This window comes from Ictidomys tridecemlineatus, chromosome 5, assembly GCF_052094955.1.
Source record: "Ictidomys tridecemlineatus isolate mIctTri1 chromosome 5, mIctTri1.hap1, whole genome shotgun sequence".
Classification (NCBI taxonomy): domain Eukaryota; kingdom Metazoa; phylum Chordata; class Mammalia; order Rodentia; family Sciuridae; genus Ictidomys; species Ictidomys tridecemlineatus.
In genome coordinates, this window is record NC_135481.1 from 78,170,051 (window position 1) to 78,191,146 (window position 21,096).

At 35.9% G+C, this 21,096-nt stretch overlaps 1 protein-coding gene and 1 non-coding gene across 13 annotated transcripts in view; one reads left to right on the forward strand and one right to left on the reverse strand.

Moving 5' to 3' along the window:
* Slc25a21 (solute carrier family 25 member 21) overlaps nt 1–21,096 on the forward strand; it is a 497,747-nt gene that overhangs the window by 393,762 nt on the left and 82,889 nt on the right. The window lies entirely within an intron of this gene.
* Nucleotides 766–874, reverse strand: LOC120886922 (U6 spliceosomal RNA). The gene has a single exon (XR_005730108.1). It is a non-coding gene; the product is annotated as a U6 spliceosomal RNA (small nuclear RNA).

Sequence of the window (21,096 nt, forward strand, 5' to 3'; positions counted from 1 at the left end):
GGTGCCTTGTGATATTTGTGAATCCAGCTCACCCAGGGACACTGAGAAAGTGTGAAAGAACACCATCCAGTCCCTGCCCTAAGACTGGAACTGTCATTCTTTAGGCTCTTAATATGGCCTCTGAGACCATCAAGCAAGGAAAATCTCATGGAGGACAGTGGCTGTGTGTGTTTATTTTATTACCAAGGGCTCATAATTGCCAGAGAGATGAGGGGTCTCACCTCCATCAGCTCTAATTGCTGTGAAAGCCTATGAGCTTCCACTGAGGCCACAGCACGGCTGGGAACATTTCCTGTACTGAGGCTGGGTCCTGGGGTGCAGGGCGATATGCCAAACTCTTTCAATGCTTCCCTACCCCCATTTTTATACCACTTTTCTCCTTCTTTGTCATATGCCCCTTAAAAGGCATTTTAAACTTTCAGGAGCATCTAATCAGATGAAGGGAGCAATTAATAACATAGGTCTTCTGCACTCCAGGAGGGGAAAAGAAAAATCAGTCATCTCAGGACTCAAAGGAGTTTTAACCAAGAGATCCTTGAGCAAGGATTAAACAATCTACAAATTTAAACTCTATCTGCAAAATTATATCCCTGGGGATTTATTTATTTATTTATTTATACATACAACTAAAAAATATATTTATTTTTTTAAATTTTTATTATTGGTTGTTCAAAACATTACATAGTTCTTGACATATCATATTTCACACATTTGATTCAAGTGGGTTATGAACTCCCATTTTTACCCCATATACAGATTGCAGAAAAAAATATAGAACACTTCACGAATTTGCGTGTCATCCTTGCGCAGGGGCCATGCTAATCTTCTCTGTATCATTCCAATTTTTTAGTATATGTGCTGCCAAAGTGAGCACTCCCTGGGGATTTAGATACAAATTAGGAATAAGCTAAAATTCATTTAGTGGTGAACCTCTGGATTAATTTTCACATGGAGCTGTTTTAATTAGGCTGTTCTGAATGTACTTGTCCTTTACAGAATATCTTTTTAGTAAATTGTCCATAGAACAGAAAATCACCTCCAGGCTTCTCAGCATTTAGATTCAAGTATCCAAATGTGGACTGTTTTTTGTTGTTGTTGTTGTTTGTTTGTTTTTGTTGTTTAATGTCAGTATATCAGTTGTATTTGAAGAACAATATAGGGGCTTGAAACGTGCCGAACAGCAGGGAACAGGAATAACCTTAATGAGTGACCACTCTGGTGCTGAGTCTTTTAAACACATTACATTATGTGATCTTCACAACAACCTTTGAGGTAGGTTTTATTGTCCCCATTTTATAGGTGGAAACTGAGGTGCCCAGGTTCCCACAGCTAATAAATAAATCCAGGAATGTCTGATTCCAGAGTTCATGCTCTTACCTATTATATACATATATACCAGGGTGCCTCCCAAGAATCAAACCCACTTTCAGGATCCTAAAAGACTAGAACTATTGCATTTGTCACTGAGAAATAATGTTCATTGATGCTACAATTTTTTGTTTCTATCAAAATGCTTCACTTATTAAAGCAAAATTTCAGTATCCCTTTCCAGCTGATCCCTGATCACATAATCTGTACATTAAGCACTTAATAAAGATGTGTAAAAGTCTCCCAACTGCACCGCAGTTGTAATATAAACATGCATTACCGAAATGAGACCTCAAACATCCATTTTCCACAGGTGTTACTTTGTGCATGTCTGTTCTTGCACCCTCGTTATTCTTCGTGCAGGGTGACTCCATCTGGCCCCCTGAAAATGCTTTCATCAAAAGAATGCTTTAATATATGACCTGAGCATGCAAAGACAACCAACTTCAAATTGAACTTAAATTATTCAGGATGCTGACACACTGATCTATATAACCTGTTCTTCATATTGTAATTTTAAACCACATAACAATGGTAATGCTAATAATAATTTGTATTCCAGTAGCACCTTTTGGTAAGAAGCTCAAATAGCTTTATGGCTATTGTCTCAATAATCCTCTCACCATCCCTCTGGGATAGGTGAGAGAAAATATATACATTTTCACCTTTCACATGCAGAAAGTCAGGAGAATTTTTTACTGGAAGGGGAGTGTGTTGATGAATCCAACAAACATAGATCTTGTTTGTTTGCCAGTTAGTCTGGTTTAGTTTGGTTTTGTTGTCCAAGACCTAAACAGAATCAAAATAGTATAGCAGAGAAAGACACAACCCAAGAGCATATGGCTCACTCTGCTTAATTCATGAACATTTACTCTTATGCCAGAGAGGAATAGACAGATCTCAAATGAATTTCCCTGATCAGTTCCTATAAGATACCTATTCTTGAATCATTTTTTTCTTCAAAGGCACAAAAATACACTGAAACTCCAAATTGGACTATGTCCCCTGGCTACCATCCTTTCGAAGAGCCCCTTAGGCCGAAGAATACTATTTCATGTGGGGTGATTGGGAATAGTAAGGATAAATGACATTCACAGAGTATCCAAAAATTTCTTTTTAGTCTTCAGTTGCAATGTTGCGCCTCTCTGCTCCCTATATATACCATTTTAAAAAAGCAAAGTGTCAAATATATATAGTACAGTAAATATGGAACCCAGGAGTTCCTGTCTATAAAATGGGAATCTTGGTAGTAGAGTCATGGAGTAAGATGGCAAGTGTTTGGCATGTGGTGACAGCTTAATCGATGTATCTATTTCTTCATCTCCTCCACTCTGGTAGAGGGAAGAGAGACACAAAGTCAAACCAGCCTAGTTTGATTCCTTATTTTTGCTGCTCTTGCTCTTGTCTCCTTGTAGTTATTTGATCTGATTTAGATGTCTGTGCTCCAATCTGGGAGCATTTGAGGTGACTGCTTCCACCTGAGGTTATTTGCACTTCAGCTCTCTCAAACACTGGAAGAGATTATTCTTGACTTTATGGATGACAGGGGAAGGTGAGGTTAGCTCTAGAAAAGATAGTGTGCTGCTTAGGGGAGATGTCAGACCAATCTTGCACAGAACCATTGCTATGGCAGAACTAATTCTTAAATACTTCCTAGTCTAGAAGATACAAATAACCAGTGCCAACATTCTGGTAGCATACAAATCATCCAGACTACATAAATGTATAAGTTTCTATCAGGATTTTAAACTTCTTTCTTAACAAACCTTCCCATGAACCTCTTGATCTATCTTACTTGTTGACAGTTACACACACACACACACACACTCTCTCTCTCTCTCTCTCTCTCTCTCTCACACACACACACACACACACACACACACACAGGACTAGCCAACTGGTGTTCCTAACATTCCATATCCCCTATTTCCCCAACTCTATGACCAATTACCCATATAAGTTTTTTTTCTCAGGTGATAAGTATTTATTGTGCTAATAGTCAATGGAGATCAAATGTGTCTATTGAATTATGTACTAGAAAATTCCCCAAACCAGTTTAATATAAATATTTCTCAAAGCCTGCAAATAAGAACTCACTGATGTTGCCTGGTCTCTGTACTTAAAATGATGACTTTCATCACCAAAATGTCTAACAATCTGGATCATCATTTTGGTGGTTTAGGGAAATTTTCAACAACAATGACAACAAGAAAGAATGTGGAAATAATTTCTAAGCCCTTATGTTCGCTTCCATATTTGATTTAAAAAATGTATCCATCCCATAAACACAAGTTTGGGTAATAACCCTCACTGACTAAAGGTTCTGGATGTGGGAAGTGTAGTTCTAGTTTGCATTAATTTCCTGGAAAAGGAGTATCAGCAAGAAAGCAGAATAGAAAATTTCTACCTTAATCTCCCCCTCAGTGCACCAATTTTAACAACTACTAACACACAGTTGGGAGTCCAGGAGTCCCCTGGAGAAATCTCAGCACACTGTCAGAACAAAAACTCCAAGAATAGAAACATTAAAGAGAAATCAGAAGAATAGTCTTTTTAACCTACATCATCCTTCCTTCAAGATGGCCCAGCTCAGTGCAAAAAGAGAGTCCTGTCAGCTCACAGTTCCACCCACAGAGGAAAGTGAGTACAGTGAGTGAACTCTTAACCCCCAGCCTAAGTAGGATGATGACCATGGGACCTATTCTTTCTTTCCCCACTGAGAAATTTGAAATTATCAACATAGCTGAGTGGCTATGAGAGACTGGAAACAGGAAAGAGACTGTAGTCTCGCAGTCATAAGAGTTTAAAACTTAATTAAACTGCTTCTACTATTTCATGAACTCCATCAGGAGGCCTGCCCATGAACTGCTTGATCTGTGTTACCTGTCGACAATCCCCACCACACACACACACACACACACACACACACACACACACACGACTGGCCCACTGGTGTTCCTAACATTCCATATCCCCTATTTCCCAAAATCTATGACCAATTCCCCATACAAGATTTTTTCTCAGGTGATAAGTATGAGTCTTTTCAAATGGTTCCAAGCATATGCAGTCAGATGAGGGCACACAAACTTAGGCATTTCAAGGTACCAACTTAGGGGAAACCAGAAGAGGATTTTCAGCACCCTGCATGATTTTGCAAAATTCAGACAAAGCACACAATCCTAATAATCCCCCCAAGTGGGAACAGGACATATGGGTGCACCTACAGAGAAAGTCTGAGAGCCTCAGAATCTCTAAGTAGGCTGACTGGTGAAGATATTTCTCCTCCAAAGTCAGTCATTAAACACTGAAGAAGATGATTACTTCTTTTTTCAAAGAAAACAACATAAGTCTTCAAAAAAAAAAACAACAACATTAAAACCAAGGAAACATGGGACCACCAAAAGGAATACAATAATTTTCTAGTAGCTGATTCCAAAGAGATGGAGATACATGAATTGCCTAGTGAAGAATTCAAAATAATTTTAGTAGAATGAAATAGACATTATTTCTTTATGTATGTATATGACTGTATGACCAATGTGATTCTACAATATGTATAATCAGAAAAATGAGAAATTATATCCCATCTATGTATATCAAAGATATAAGTGCATTCTACTGTCATGTATAACTAATTAAGACAAATAAAAAATTTAAAAACAAAAACAAAATAGTTTTTTAAGGAAGTTCAACAAACTACAAGAGAATACAGATCAGCAACCCAATGGAATCAACAAAATTATACCTTTAAAAATTGAGAAGTTCAATAAAGAAATAGAAATCATTTTTAAATTTATTTATTTATTTTAATTAGGTATAAATGACAGCAGAATGCATTTTGATTCATTGTACATAATTGCAGCCCAACTTTTCATTTTCTGGTTGTACACAATGTTGCGTCAAACCATATGTGCAAGCATACATGTACCTAGAGTAATAGTGTGCGTTTCATTTCACCATCTTTCCTGCCCCTGCCCACCTTTCCCCTTTGCCCAATCAAAGTTTCTCCATTTTTCCCATGCTCCGCCATTATAGATCAGCATCCACTAATCAGAGAGAACTTTCAGCCTTTGGTTTTTTGGGATTGACTTATTTCACTTAGCATGGTATTCTCCAACTCCATCCATTTACCTACAAATGCCATAATTTTATTCTATTTTAATGCTGAGTAATATTCCATTGTGTATATATACCACAGTTTCTTTTTTTAAATTTTACTTTGTTCTTTCTTTCTTTCTTTCTTTCTTTCTTCCTTTCTTTCTTTTTTATTATTGGTTGTTCAAAACATTACATAGTTCTTGATAGTATGGCAATATGTAAATCAATGGAAGTGTAACTGATGTGATTCTGCAATCTGTATACGGGGTAAAAATGGGAGTTCATAACCCACTTGAATCAAAGTGTGAAATATGATATATACCACAGTTTCTTTATCCATCCATCCTTAAAGGGCATCTAGGTTGCTTCCACAGTTTAGCTATTGTGAATTGAACTACTATAAACATTGATGTGGCTGTGTTACTATAGTATGCTGATTTTAAGTCCTTTGGGTTTAGACCATGGAGTGGGATAGTTGGGTTAAATGGTGGTTCTATTCCAAGTTTTCTAAGGAATCTCCATACTGCTTTCCAGAGTGGTTGCACCAGTTTGCAGTCCCACCAGCAATGTATGAGTGTGTCTTTTCCCCCACATCTTCACCAACACTTATTGTTTCTTGTATTCTTGATAACTGCCATTCTGACTGGCATGACATGAAATCTTAGAGTAGTTTTAATTTGCATTTCTCTAATTGCTAGAGATGTTGAACATTTTTTTCATATATTTGTTGATTGATTGTATATCTTTTTCTGACAAGTTTCTGGTCAGCTCCTTAGCCCATTTATTGGTTGGGTTGTTTGTTTTTTGAGTGCTAAGTTTTTTTGAGTTCTTTATATGTCCCGAAGAGTAGTGCTTTATCTGATGTACATGTGACAAAAATTTGCTCCTGAAATGTAGGCTTTCTCTTCACCTCATTGATTGTTTCTTTTGCTGAGAAGAAGCTTTTTAATTTGATCCATCCCATTTTATTGACTCTTGATTTTATTTCTTGCACTTTAGGAGTCTTGTTAAGGAAGTCTGGGCCTAATTCAATATGATGAAGATTTGGACCTACTTTTTCTTCTATTAGGTTCAAGTCTCTGGTCTAATTCCTAGTACTTGATCCACTTTAAGTTGAGTTTTGTGCATGGTGAGAAATAGTTTATTTTCATTTTGCGGCATATGGATTTCCAGTTCTCCCAGCACCATTTGTTGAAAAGGATATATTTTCTCCAATGTATGTTTTTGGTGCCTTCATCTAGTATGAGATAACTGTGTTTATGTGAGTTTGTCTCTGTGTCTTCTATTCTGTACCATTGGCCAACATGCCTATTTTAGTGCCAATACCATGCCATTTTTGTTACTATAGCTTTGTAGTATAGTTTAATGTCTGGTATTGTGATGCCTCCTGCTTCACTTTTCTTGCTATGGATTACTTTGGGTATTCTGGGTCTCTTATTTTTCTAGATGAATTTCATGATTGCTTTTTCTATTTCTATGAGGAATAACATTGCAATTTTAATTGGAATCACATTGAATCTGTATAGCACTTTGGGTAGTATGGCCATTTTGACAATATTAATTTTGCCTATGCAAGAACATGGAAGGTCTTTTTATCTTCTAAGGTCTTCTTCAATTTCTTTCTTTAGTGTTCTGAAGTTTTCATTGTAGAGATTTTTTTCACCTCTTTTGTTAGGTTTATTCCAGTGTTGCAAGGTTGGTTCAACAAGGAAATCAACAAATATAATTTATCATATCAATAGATTTAAAAATAAGAATCATATGATTATATCAATTGATGCAGAGAGAGCATTTGACAAAATGCAGCACACTTTCATATTCAAAACACTAGTAAAACTAGGAATAGTAAAAAATACCTCAATATTGTAAAACCTATCTATGCTAAACCCCAGGCCAAATTGGAAGCATTCTCTCAAAAAACTGGAATAAGATGGGGATGTCCTGTTTCACCAATTCTATTCAACATAGTCCTTGAACCTCTAGCCAGAGGAATTAGATGAAAGAAATTAAAAAGATACAAGTAGGAAAAGAAGAACTTAAACTATCATTATTTTCTGATTACATGATTCTATACTTAGAGGATCAAAAAAATTCCATCAAAAAACTTCTAGAATTAATAAATTAATTCAGCAAAGTAGCAGGATATAAAATCAAAACTCATAAATCAATGCATTTCTTTACAGCAGTGATGAATCCTCTGAAAGAGAAATTAGGAAAACTACCTCATTCACAATAGCCTCAAAAAAATAAATGAATTAAATACTTGGGAATTAACTTAGAAATCATTTTTAAAAACAAAAATTCTGGTGTTGAAGAATATACACAATGAAAATGCAATAGAGGCCTTCAATAGCAGAGTTTATACAACACACAAAAAAATATGTGAACTCAAAGATAACTCATTTGAATTTATCCAGACAGAAAAGAATAAAAGAAAAAAATATGGAAGAAGAATGAAAGCAAGTTTATGGGATTTATGGGACACCAGCTAGAGAATGTACAGATTATGGGAATCACAAATAGAGAAAAAAAAGGGAGTAAATCTTATTTAAAGAAATAATAGGGGATGGATATGTAGCTTAGTAATAGAGCATTTGTTTAGCATGCATGAGACCCTGGGTTCAAGCCACAACACTACAAAAGAAAGAGCTGAAAACTCCCCCAAATCTTTGGAGAGATATGGAAACCCAGGTGTATGAGGTTTAGAGACCTCTAGAAAGTTTGACCCCAAAGGAGACTTTACCAAGACACATTATTATCAAATTGTCAAATATCATAAACAAAATTTTGAAAGCAGCAGTAGTAAAGAGATTCATCACATACAAGGGAAACTCCGCTAGGCTATCAACAGTTTCTCAGCAAACACCTTATAGACAAGGAGAGAGTGGAATGATATATTCAAAGTAGTGAGAGAGAAAAAGAAGAAAAAACCTGCCAGCCAAAAACATTTTACCCAGCAAAGCTGTTCTTCAGAAATGAAGGAGAAATAAAGACTTCCCCCAGTAAACAAAAGTTGAGGAGTTCATTACCACCATAGACCTTTCTTCCATGAAGTGCTAAAGGGAGTTCTTCAAGTGGAAACAAAAGGACACTGATTAGTAACAAAAGGACACTAATTAGGAAAGTTTAAAACTCACTAGTGAAAATAAGTATTAGTCAAATTCAGAATACTCTAATACTAATATACAATGGGGAAAAGATAGTCTCTTTAACAAATGGTGCTGGGAAAGTTAGATATTTACATATAAAAGAATGAAACTGTATTCTTATCTTGGCATGTGCTTAAAAATTAACTCAAAATGAATTAAGGTTAAACTTGAGGCTGAAAGTGTAAGAATCCTAGAAAAAAATGGGGAAAGTCCTTGACTTTGGTCTTTGTAGTGATATTTTTTTATATGATTTCAAAGCATTGGCAACAAACCAAAAATTAACAGTAGAACTGCATCAAAATAAAAAAGTTTCTGCACAATGAAGGATATAATAAACAAAAAAAGCAATAGGATAAAGACTTCAGAAATTATATATCAAACAAGGGACTGATATTCAAAATATATAAGGAACTCGGGCAATTCAATATAAAAAAAGGCAGAGAATCTCAATAGCTATTTTTCCAAAGAAAATAGATAAGGGGCCACAGATCTACATAAAGGTGTTCAACATCACTAATCAGAGAAATGAAAATCAGGGCCACAATGATATTTTACCTCATAGCTGTTTTGATAACTATTACCAAAAGCCAAAACATAACAAATATTGATGAGAATATGGAGAAAAGGTAACCTGTTGATAGGAAAATAAATTGACATATCATTTTGGAAAATAATTTGAAGGTTCTTCAAAAAATGAAAAACAGAGTTATTATGAATTCCCCTTCTGTATATCTAAAGAAAAGGAAATCAGCAACTTGAAGAGAAATCTACACTCCCATGTTCATTGCAATCTTATTCACAATAGCCAAAATTATATATATATATATATATATATATATATATATATATATATATATATATATATGATTTATTTATCTGTTTAGAGAGAGAGAGAATATGAATATTTTTCAGGCTTTAGAGAAGAAGGAAATCTGTCACATTGACAATATGAATGACCTTAGAGGACATTATACTAAGTGAAATAAACCAGACTCAGAAAGATACTGTGGGATCTTACTTACATGTGGTATATAAAAATGTCAAGCTCACGAAAAACAAAGGATAGAATAATAGTTATCAGGGGCTTAAGTGTGGGGAAGATGGGAAATGTTCAATCAAATGATACAAGCTTTCAGTTATAAGATGAATAAGTTCTGGAAAGCTAATGTACAGTGTGGTACTCTAGTTAGCAGTGATGTATTGAATTCTTAAAATTTGCTAAGCTAGTAGATCTTAAGTGTTCTTAACACACACAAAAAAAAATAAGCACCTATATGAGTTGGTAAATATGTTAATTAATTTGATTGTGGTAATCGAAGTATACACATGTATACCTGTATCAAATAATCACCTTATGTACCTTAATTATAAAAAATTCTTGTTTGTCCTTCATATCTCAATAAAACTGGTAGAGGGAATTTACCCTGACTCCTTCTCCAGTCCAGGGCTAATTATGTTCATGCCTGGGACTCCATAAAATGGGGGTAATAATAAGAAATCCCCAACTCCATGGTTTGAAGGAGTCTTTTAAAATTTTGGTCTCCCTCTGAACAATTAGAACTCATTATTTTGAGTAACAAGGTAATGATTAATTGATCTCCCCACCACCCACCACCTCAAATTTAAGTCCATGCCCAATTAACATAAAATGATTGAACACAATGAAGTATGTATGTTTCAGATGCTGACATCCCAGAATTAAGAAAGTACCTAATCACTTAGTTTCTCCTATTACTGTTATGAGGCACACATACACTCAGCATGGCCCTGGAATGTGATTTTGGAATGTGTGGGGAAGATGAGTGGGCAGGGCTCCTGCTCTGCCAAAACTCTCTTTTGTGCCTATGCAAAGGCTTTTGACAACTTACTCTTTTTCTGTAAGAGCACCCTCAGATGTACCTTTATATGGTGCCAAGATCAGAAATCCTGGACACACCTTCATTAGAAAATGAAGAATCATGTGAAGCCAATAGAAATGTTAGTGGGTGTTATTAATGCTACTATTGTTGAAAATTCTTTAGGCAGCTGAATGATAACATCACTAAAGATTACATGAAATTGCATTAGAAGCAGGTTCTATGCAGAGTACCATGTGCTAAAATCGATGTTTCTAATATGGGCATTTTTTTGATATGTACCCTAAAGACATAACTCATGTATTTATTTCACTTAATAAAATTTGGCAGAATTGTATACAGGTTATCTGGCAGAACTGAAGCATGGAGGATATATCCAGTGGTGTCTGGTTTAGTCTATAAGTTGATAAAGGCATCAACTGTTCTTGAGCAAAGGACAATATCTGGTGAGGGGGTATGATCAATGATTTTGCCTCTACTCCATTGATTCTCCCTTTCCAGACTCTTTTCAGTCTTAAACCCTTAATCTAATCCTCATCTAATCTGGTTCTTCTTTTGGAGCATTTCTCCAGTTCTCTGCCTCTCCATTTCCACTATTGCCTCACAGATCTTTGACCAGCTCTTTTTTTTTTTTAAAAGAGAGAGTGAGAGAGGAGAGAGAGAGAAAGAGAGAGAGAGAGAGAGAGAGAGAGAGAGAGAGAGAGAGAGAATTTTTTAAATATTTATTTATTTTTTTTTTTAGTTCTCGGCGGACACAACATCTTTGTTGGTATGTGGTGCTGAGGATCAAACCCGGGCCGCACGCATGCCAGGCAAGCGCGCTGCCACTTGAGCCACATCTCAGCCCCATGACCAGCTCTTTTCTTACTCCTACTTTTCCTCCTCCTGTTCTTCCTTCTCTTTCTCTCTTCCTCCCTGAATCTGTTCCCTTCTTTCTCTATCAACTTGGCTGAACATCACTATTATTCCTTTTTACTCTCCTTTCCTTTCCATCCTTTTCTTTTATAACACTTTTACCGTCCTTTCCTTTGCTCCGAAACTTGTGTAAGATTCTTCTTGTTTCTGTGCCAAGTAAGATTTTATACTACCTTACATTTTTACATCCCTTTTGCTCCTTTCAGGTGTTCTCTTACATCTCTTCAAGTGGGTCCACTTGATACCTTCTGCATCTCTGCCACTAGGCCTTTATTCATGCTTTACTCTTCCCTTAAATATCCTTTCTTCTCCTCTACAAATAACACCTCACTCTACTTGAAATTCTAGATCAAGCCCTACCTGAACTTTTTCTTGCCAAATGACTTCTGTCCTTACCAACTTTAACACAGAGCAGCTTTTCAGCTTCAATTATCAGGGATGGATAATCTTATACTGATGGTCCAGACTCATGATCAATGTTTAGAGGACAGAGATCTCAACTTAGGGTTGATAGACCCCTGTAGAGGTATAAAGCTACCAGCAAACTTTGTGTGTGTGTGTGTGTGTGTGTGTGTGTGTGTACATGCACACATACATGCACACTTCTGGGAGAGTCCATAGTCTTATTAGAGTCTCAAAAGAGTCCTTGACAGGAAAGAAAAAACAATCACTGGAGTCTCAATATGAGAAGATATGAAGAAAGATTGGAGTGCAGTCCCTGCCCTCAGTACTATTTAAACCTTAATGAGAAGTAAACTTAACCCCACATAAAACAACTGAATAGAGCTTTGATTAAGTGCTTGCTTGGATAGAACTAAAGATAGAGTTACAGGATGGAGGCTTTTGTAGTAGTCCGGAGTAGACTGCAGTGGGTGCAGGTGCTGAAGGATAGAGATGAGGGACCTGAAGAAGGAACATCAGGAATGAAGGAATTATGGGACCTGGACGGGGAGGTGAATAGGGATACAGGATGGAATGATAAAAATAAGAAGAAACAACTGTGTATCTCAAGGAGTTCTACTAGGGTGATGGAGAGAAAAGTGGTACTATCTGACAGCAAAGAAAACTTCTGGGAGAGAACAGGTGTTGGATTGAGTTAGAGTGGGAGAGGAGACATCAGAGTGGACATATCCCCTGGGTCATCAAAAACAGAACTGGCTATTAAGAGAAGGATCTGGGCATTGCTCACATAATCTTGTTTTGGAGGTTATTTCAGCTATGATTCTAAAACTAATTTTTAAGGTTTTATAAAGACAGACGTTTATTTCTCTTTTTCTTGTTCCCAGGGTTGAGTTCAGGTAATCCAGGTTTAAATCCTAGCTCTACCATTTTGTATGACCAAATAAATGTTTTTCTCTCTAAGTCTTTATTTTTCTCTAAGCTTCTATGTCTGCCAAATGAGGGTATCTGTCTTATCAGGTCACTGTGAATATCAAATTGCATAGTTTAGTAGAGTAGTGACTGCATAGGATAACAAAACAAAATACCACAGACATGGTGGCTTAAACAGTAAAAATCTATTTTTTAACTGTTCTGGGTGTTTGAGATCCAAGATTAAAATGTCAATATGGTCAGTTTCTGTTGAGGCCTCTTTTAATGGTTTGTAGACATTTGCTTTCTTGATGTTTTCCAAGAAGGCCTTTCCTCTATGTGCATTTTTTTGTGTGTGTGTCTCCTTCTCCTCTTATATGGATACCAATCACATTGGATTATGGCCCCACCCTCATTTACTCATTTAACTTCAGTAACCTTTACAAAGGCCCTATTTTCAAGTATCATCACACTGGGAACTAACTGGTGGGAAGCCTAGAGGACACAAACATTCATTCCATTAAAAATTTTAGATAATTCCTGGTACAAAGTAAGTGTTCAAAAAAGCAAGTTCCTCACTGCCTCCCATTCATTCATTCAGCAATGTTTTAATGAGAGTCTATTGTGTCTGGTATCATAATAAATGTTAGGATATGTGTCTTAATTTGGGCTGCTATCACCAAGTATCAGAGTCTGGATAGCTCATAAACAGCACAAATTTATTTCTCACAGTTCTGAAGGCTAAAATTGAGAGATCAGGGTGTCACCATGTTTGAATTCTGGCAAGACAGCTCTTCTGTGTTTCAGACTGCTGACTTCTCACTATGTTATCACATGGTAGAAGAGGCAAGGGAGCTCTCTGTAAGCCCTTTCAAAAGGGCACTAACTTCATTCATGGGCTTCATTTTCATGAAGTAATTATCTCCCAGCAACCCTACTTCCTAATACCATCCTGTTGGGGATTAGGATTTCAAAACATGAATTTTAGGGGATACAAATGGTTGTTGCAGATAAAAATGTAAATCTGACAATATTCACCTTTATGCCAGTTGCAATCTAATCAAGTGTCAAATAATTGATTGATGATGGGTGCCATGATAGATGTATCCACAAAGTGGAAAAGTGGGTGGAGTGTTAGGAAGGAGATGACACAAGAGTGCCTTCTTTCCCTACTGATTATGCCCAGGCACAGTGGACTCCTTTCTGTGCTCAGCCTGCAAGTTGACTTCCACTTACTTTTTTATTTGTTTTCTTTTCTTCTTTTTTTCTTTTAGTGATAGATGGACATAATACATCTATTTTATTTATTGATTTATTTTTATGGGGTGCTAAGGATCGAACCCAGTGCCTCACACGTGCTAGGCACGTGCTCTACCACTGAGCCACAACCCCAGCCCCATTCTTCGTCATTTTTTTGCACTTGCAATTCCCTCTTACCCATATTGTTCTTTTTTTAAACTCTTTGAAGGATTGGTTTCTCAGTTTTCAGTTCAACCGTCACCTGTTGGAGAGATTTTACTGATAAAGCTAGTGTATTCCTCCCTTCCAGATTATTCCTAAATGAGCCAGTCTGTCTATTTTGCTTCCTTTATAGAAGTTATCACTGTCTGAAATGTTCTTTTGAATTGATGAGTTCACTGTATTTATCTTTACTAGAATATAAACTACCTTTGTGTCTAGCATATCTAGAACAGACCTGTTCATGGTACCAATAAATATTTCTGGAGAAAATGAATAAATGAACACCTGAACTAAGGTAGAAAAGAGAAAGAACTAAGATATGTTGAGTACCCACTGGGTAGATTCTGTACTACATGTGATACTTTCTAGGCGATAGCTCTTTTTTTTTTTTTTTTTTTTTTGATGCTCTTATAACAGTGTAAAGGAGGAAACTGAAGCTCAAAGATATTCTTAAGTGTTGGTTTTTCTACACACCATCTCCTACAACTGCAGTGATGAAGGGGTGGGGAGGAAAAATTAGATGTGAGATATGTGAAGGATATGGAGTCAAATTGCCTTAGAAAACAAGAACAGGGGCCAAGGAAAAAGCCTGAGTATATGAAATTTAAAACAAGAAGGAGGGAAGAGAGTACACTGAAGGAACCTTGAAGGAATAATCAAAGAGGTAAGATGTAAAGCAGAGTGGAGGATATCCTGGATTCCAAAGGAAAAGGAGGAGTAAAGAAGGAGGAAGGGATCAGCAGTGTGAAATGCAGCAGAGAGCTCAGTGATGTCAGGAATGAGTTCCCATTAGATGTGGCAGCTGAAATACAATGACTTTGTGTCATAATAAGGGCAGGAGACAGAATCAAATTAATTAATGTGCAACTTCTAAGGGTAAATATATTAAGTATCCTAGAAACCAGACTTAAACATAGACCCAATTTGTGCTCCTCCCCTTCCACTGTTGATTTCATGAATGGCAGTCACCCTTTCACCAAAATGAACATACTTCTTTTTATAAATCCTATGGGAATTAATTTACTCAAACAGTTCTTCGGAAATAAATGATTGTAGAATGCTCCATATAAAACACTTCAGTGAAGGAAATATAGTCTCATGAATGATAAAAATGAAGTATGTGATTTACTGTTGTTTTATTTATTAATACTATGCTATAGCAGTATTTAAAATAATATTGCACATCAGTATCATTAGAATTGATTCAAAATTGTTACACATTTTCATTAAAATATTTTTAAATGGTGATTATTTCTAAAATAGAAATATCAGCTTTCTACTCTCATTTGTAACAGTTTTTGTTATAAATAGAAATATCAACTTTTCACTCTCATTTGTAACAGTTTTGTAAATAAAATGATAGAATAATTGATACACCACAACATGTGTTACTAAGGAAAGTAGATTTTTTCAAATTGGTTGGTATACTCAAAGGCCAATAGATAATCTGAGTTCTTATTATATCCTTTTTTTTTAAACTAGTCTCTAAAATAAACTCAACCTGTGTTAGTAAAATGGATATAGAACCTTCTACTCATCTTAGAATTTGGAATTCAGAGTATATTGTTATTAAAACTTATCTTCCAAACTATTGGTTCTTTTCCTCTTACGGCTTTACCTGAAGTAATCTCAGACAAAAAGTACTGAAAAATGCATTGTACTTTTATTTGCTTTTAAAATGGTATCTTAAGTGTCACAGGGAATATCTGCTAACATATAAGCTGAAGCAATATGATATATTTAAAGAAATTGAGAGCATATAATGATGACTTCCCCTACCTACTGAGTAATTAATTATAGTTAGAATTTATAAATATTGAGTTCCTGTTATATATAAAGCACTTGCCAAATATTAGCAACCAAATCCTTTTTTTCCAAGAGTTTAGAGTCTAATGTAGAGCATTATGATCATCACATATAACAACACAATAAATGGCAAAAGGCAATATGCTGCTAGAGAAGTACAAACAAAGCACTCCTGGAAGTTTCTTCTACAGAGGAAGGAAGGAAGGTGGCCTTGGCCTGGAACTGGTATCTGTGCCAGTTGATACATTGAACATCATAACAGAAGGGAATGGTGGAAGAAGGGATCTCTGAATGTGGCAACCAGGAAACAGAGGGAGCAAGCTCCTCTCACAAGGGACAAAATATAAATCCCAAAGGCATATCTCCATGTCCCAAAGCCACACTCTAGCCATCTACAATTACCATTCAGTTAACTCATACCAGTGGGTTAATTCATTGATTAGGTTAAAGCTTGTATAATTTAATCGTTTTACATCTGAACGTTCTTGCATTGTCTCAAACATGAGGTTTGGGGGAGCATTTAGTGTATAAACCATAATGATGCCTAATGTTGTTAGCCTGATATCACAGCAGTATCATTAGCAGACTAACTCATCACTCATAGCTGAGAAGACATAAACATTCTGCTTGTTATTTAGCCATCCAGTGACTGGTAGCTGTTTTTTTTTTTTTTTCCTTCCAAAATCTGTCATCATGCATGCAACCAGGCAAAGTACTTTAAGTTTATTTTGAAAGAACATGAAATCCCTCAAGAATGCTGATAAATGTCAGCTATTTTTTCTTTAGGATAGTAGTACCTCAGAAATAAAGAAACTTTTTGCCATTTTTCCTCCTGAATGTTCAGCAATCTCCTAATTTCTTAATCCATAATATTCATTTATCACCATGCCAATGCAGAGTGGAAACAGAACTTCATGTAGGCAATTGGTATGCTAGTTTTAAATATATTTTGCTTTTATTTTACTGTGCTTTGAATTGCAACAAAGGAAGATGTAGTTAGCAATTGTTACCATTTCCAAAAACAACTGGGGTTTCTCACCCCAAATTATGTAACACTGAACAGCCAGAGAACTATGCAGGAGACTCTTGGTATTCATAGATTTAACACTCTAGGTTTTGAATACTTGCAATCGACCATGAAGGTTTGTGATGTGTTAATTGGCAGTTTTGCTGAGGTTCAAATTTGAATCGTATGTACTTTGAAGCTAGTATTAGAGAGCTAGAGGAGCTGTGGGTTAGCCTAGTCAGCCACACAGTCAGACTTTTTTGTTGTTATTTCTTCTCCTGACATAGGCAATAACACTTAAGATAATTAAAAACTTGGTTTCTGTGAAAAGAAAAATGGACATAGTATGAAATATAAAACATGAGTCAGTCTTTAAAAACATTTGCTTGGTTTGAGATTATATCCTGTGAAAATACATATAATTTTTGAAGAAGCCAGAAGTCTATACAAATATGTCCATATTCATGGATTTGGAGATTTTTTTTTCATGTCTCAAGATTTATCCCTTGAAAATTACCAAAGCTTTCAAAATATGTACTCTGGAGTGTCTGGATGAGATTTTAAAACACTAAAATGTTTCCCTGGCTTTGCTTCTGATACAGTTGAAATATATACTGATGAGCACCAGACTACAAGAGTTCTGTTTTCTACTTCTCATGAAGGCTTTCAGTGGCATGACTTGTCCCTGAAGAAGGCCATATGGCCTATAAGCAGTGTGTTATGGCCAAGTTATAGCCATAAAGTGGCACATTCTAGGAATCTGAAATCTTAAGGTTTGGCAGGCTTTTCTCATTGCTTGGCCCTCAGAAAAAATGGCACTCCTGTACCTCAATCCTGCTTGTGAGCTCAGACCTCTCTGCTCACCATTCTTGAGCACTTATCAGATAAGGGAACAGCCAATGACCCAACCACCACACTGTATAGCAATGTGTTCTCTGGTCTGTGAGAAAACAAGAAGACAGGGTTTTTGTTTTCCTTTTTCTTTTTTTTTTCCTTCTCTTTTTATAAAGCTTAAATGTATTCAATTTAAAGGACTGATCTGTGTTAACATTTTAAGCTTAAATATCTTTTAAATAAAAGTGATGTAGATAGTAATCGTTAGTTTTGGTTTTTATGTTTCTTATTTGGCAAGATTACAAGTTGGCAACTTTATATTAGGCCCCAATTTTTTGAAATTTTGCTTACAATGAGAAATTTAGTAGATTATACATAGTTCTAAAACTATATAGAGAGACTATTTTAGCAAGGGAGAAACCTCTTTGGAGAGCTCAAGTTTTTCCACACAATCAGAAATAGATACAGAATAGCCTCTGGGCTTTTTACACAAAAGCATCTGAGTCCCCAGGTCACCCCTCAACCCATCTCTTCTGTGGCACTGTGTTTCATTGCCACTCAAGCCATTGGGCCAGCTGTGTTTACATATCTTGAGCCATTCAAAGTAAGTGATCTTTGTTCTGATAACAATGAAGAGAGGTGTACTTTGTATTCATTAGTACCATCAAAAAAAATCCATTCTTGGCTCTGGTCCAAAATGACAATTGCAAAAATAAGACTGAGTCAGTGATTTATTTTGCATCCTTTCCTTTTTCAGTTGCAGTATTTATGGTTTTGTAAAATTCATGCAGTACTTAAGGGATACTGAGGTTTAAAAATTAAGGCAAATATTAATCAATAATTTTTTAAAAGCATATTAAAGATTTATATATAGCAGATAGGTCAAAGACCATGTGGGCTATAAGATAACAAAACTTGAGCTAACAAAAGATTATTCTGAAAAGTACATCTTCACCTGTTGTTTATCACAATGGAATGTTGACATATCAGTTACTGCACTGTGGAGTCAGAACGCAGCATCTTAGATGTGATCCCCAGAAGGGTCTTTAAAGTTAGACTTCCTTGATAAGGAAAAGAAGTGGACATCAGAGTAAAAGGTAAACATCTAAATAAAACAGATATGCAGAAAGTCAAGAAAGCTGCAAGAGTAGTAAAATAAACTGATATGCACATAACATAATTACATATGGCAAAATGAAATACAGGCAGCCTCCAAAGCTACCTGTGTTCCAAGTAAGGGTAATCTAAGTAAGAAAGACATAAGTCAAATCTGATTTCCTCCTAGAAACAGTTATAATAGGGGATTATATGCCTCACCAAGAGCCTGATGTCTAACGTTTTTTAGAAATCACCAGAAATCATAAATAATCAACAACAAATGCTATGTGTACATTATGTAATGCTTTCTGAAATAGATATAAACCAAACAGGGAAATCTATCAGGTCCAAGTCTTAGAAATCACCTCTATCTAGACCAGATACCACTGACTTGTATGGGAGTGAATTTGAAATGGCTCTCTAAAGAAGTGTGGGAAATGTAGATATTTGCACACAGATCCATGCTAGGCTCTGTGGGGAAGAAGATAATGATCAGCCCAAAGAGGTATAACAGTAAGAAGTCTTAATAAAAGAGATGTAAAGAAAGAAATGACACTATAAATATTTCAGTGACACATGAAGTTTTTTCATGTTCTAAGAGATATCTTCAGTTTTCTTGTCATGAATTCTATTTTTGTAGGGAAACTGTAAATCTACATATTTTTAAAAGAATTTTAAGCAACTAAGGAAAGTTTAAAATTCTAACATACCCCTGGGAGAAGAAAAACGTAAACATTGGGCCTTGCAAACAAAATTGCCATTCTTGTTAAGCATTTGGAAAATATGGAGACAAATAATACAAAGAGTGCTTTCTTCTTGGGAATTTTAGGAATTTAACTTTTTTTGTTATCACTAGAATTTTATTTTAAAATCTTATTTCAAGGGTGATAAATGTAAAATTTCTTCAAAATGAATGTACTTATTAGAACAATGATACTGGATGGGCTATTGAAAAGTCTTTCAAAAAAATACTTTCCATTCATGAGAATATTGAAGGTAAAAGTTGCTTGTCCTGACAATTCCTGGAGGGAGGAAAAATCATCATTGTTGGAAATGGGATAGAGATGTTTAAAAGAACCAAAATAGAAACCGAAGATAAAGCAGCTTGGAATTGCATTACCTGGACAAGAGTCCTATAGTTATACCTGCAAACAGTCTGTGTTGTCCCTAGACACTTCAGCAATGCTGTCATCTATTCTCCTCTTCAGATGCAACAATATCAAGGTGGCATGGCATCAAGTCACATCATATTGCTTTATAAAGAAACAGTAGAATAAAGACAATCTAGCACACAGATTTTTATCAGCCTGGAGTAATTATTTTAGTAGTTGTCCTTCTGTAGGTACTTAGCCAGGCATTATGCTAACTTGGTCTATGTACTTCCTTATTTTATCTTCTAAAGAATCCTATAACATAAGTTCTGTTACTATCTCACTTTATAGACACAGAAGCTAAGATTTAAAGGAGTTATTTCCCTATTGTCACAAAACCTAGAAATGTTTGAACCCAGGCCTATCCAAAAGCAACTTTTAGTCAACTGAAAGTAATCATGGCAAACTGGCCCAGCCTGAGGAATTATGGATGTAATAGGGGTGCTGTAGCTACAATGAGGAACCCCGGATAAGTCAGAACTGACAGTGGAGTCAGAATAAGAGACGTGGTTCTAGTATGAAAACTGTATCATTAAAATTCTTTTAATAAAAATGTTAATTAAAATTTCAAAATTAAAAATAAAATAATTGGTAGCCAAACCCAGGTCACTGTCAGCTTACTGATTGGGTTTTTTTCTTTGTTGTTTTTAGGATGTCAGCATTAATAGAAAGCACCACAATTGCTTCTCACCTTGTTCGTTTTGATGCTGACACTGGTATTAGGAGCCTGTCTCTTTCTTACCCATTCTCAAACTGCAGCTGGCTCCCTTCCACCACCCTCTCCTGGTCAACAATTATGCTTTGGCCTGTGCCCCTCCTTCTCTGCCACTTAAAATATAAAGCCCAACTATACCAAAGCCACTAGGCAAAGACTATTGCCAGTAGGTAATTCCAGGGCCACAGAAATATGAAGAGCCAACTGGAATGCTGCAGATTCTTAGAATAGAGAGCTGCAGGCAGCTACATGTTTTTCCACACTGCAAAATTCAATGAAAGAGTATTAGGACAGTCAGCCCAGATGTGAATCAGGATTACAACAGCCC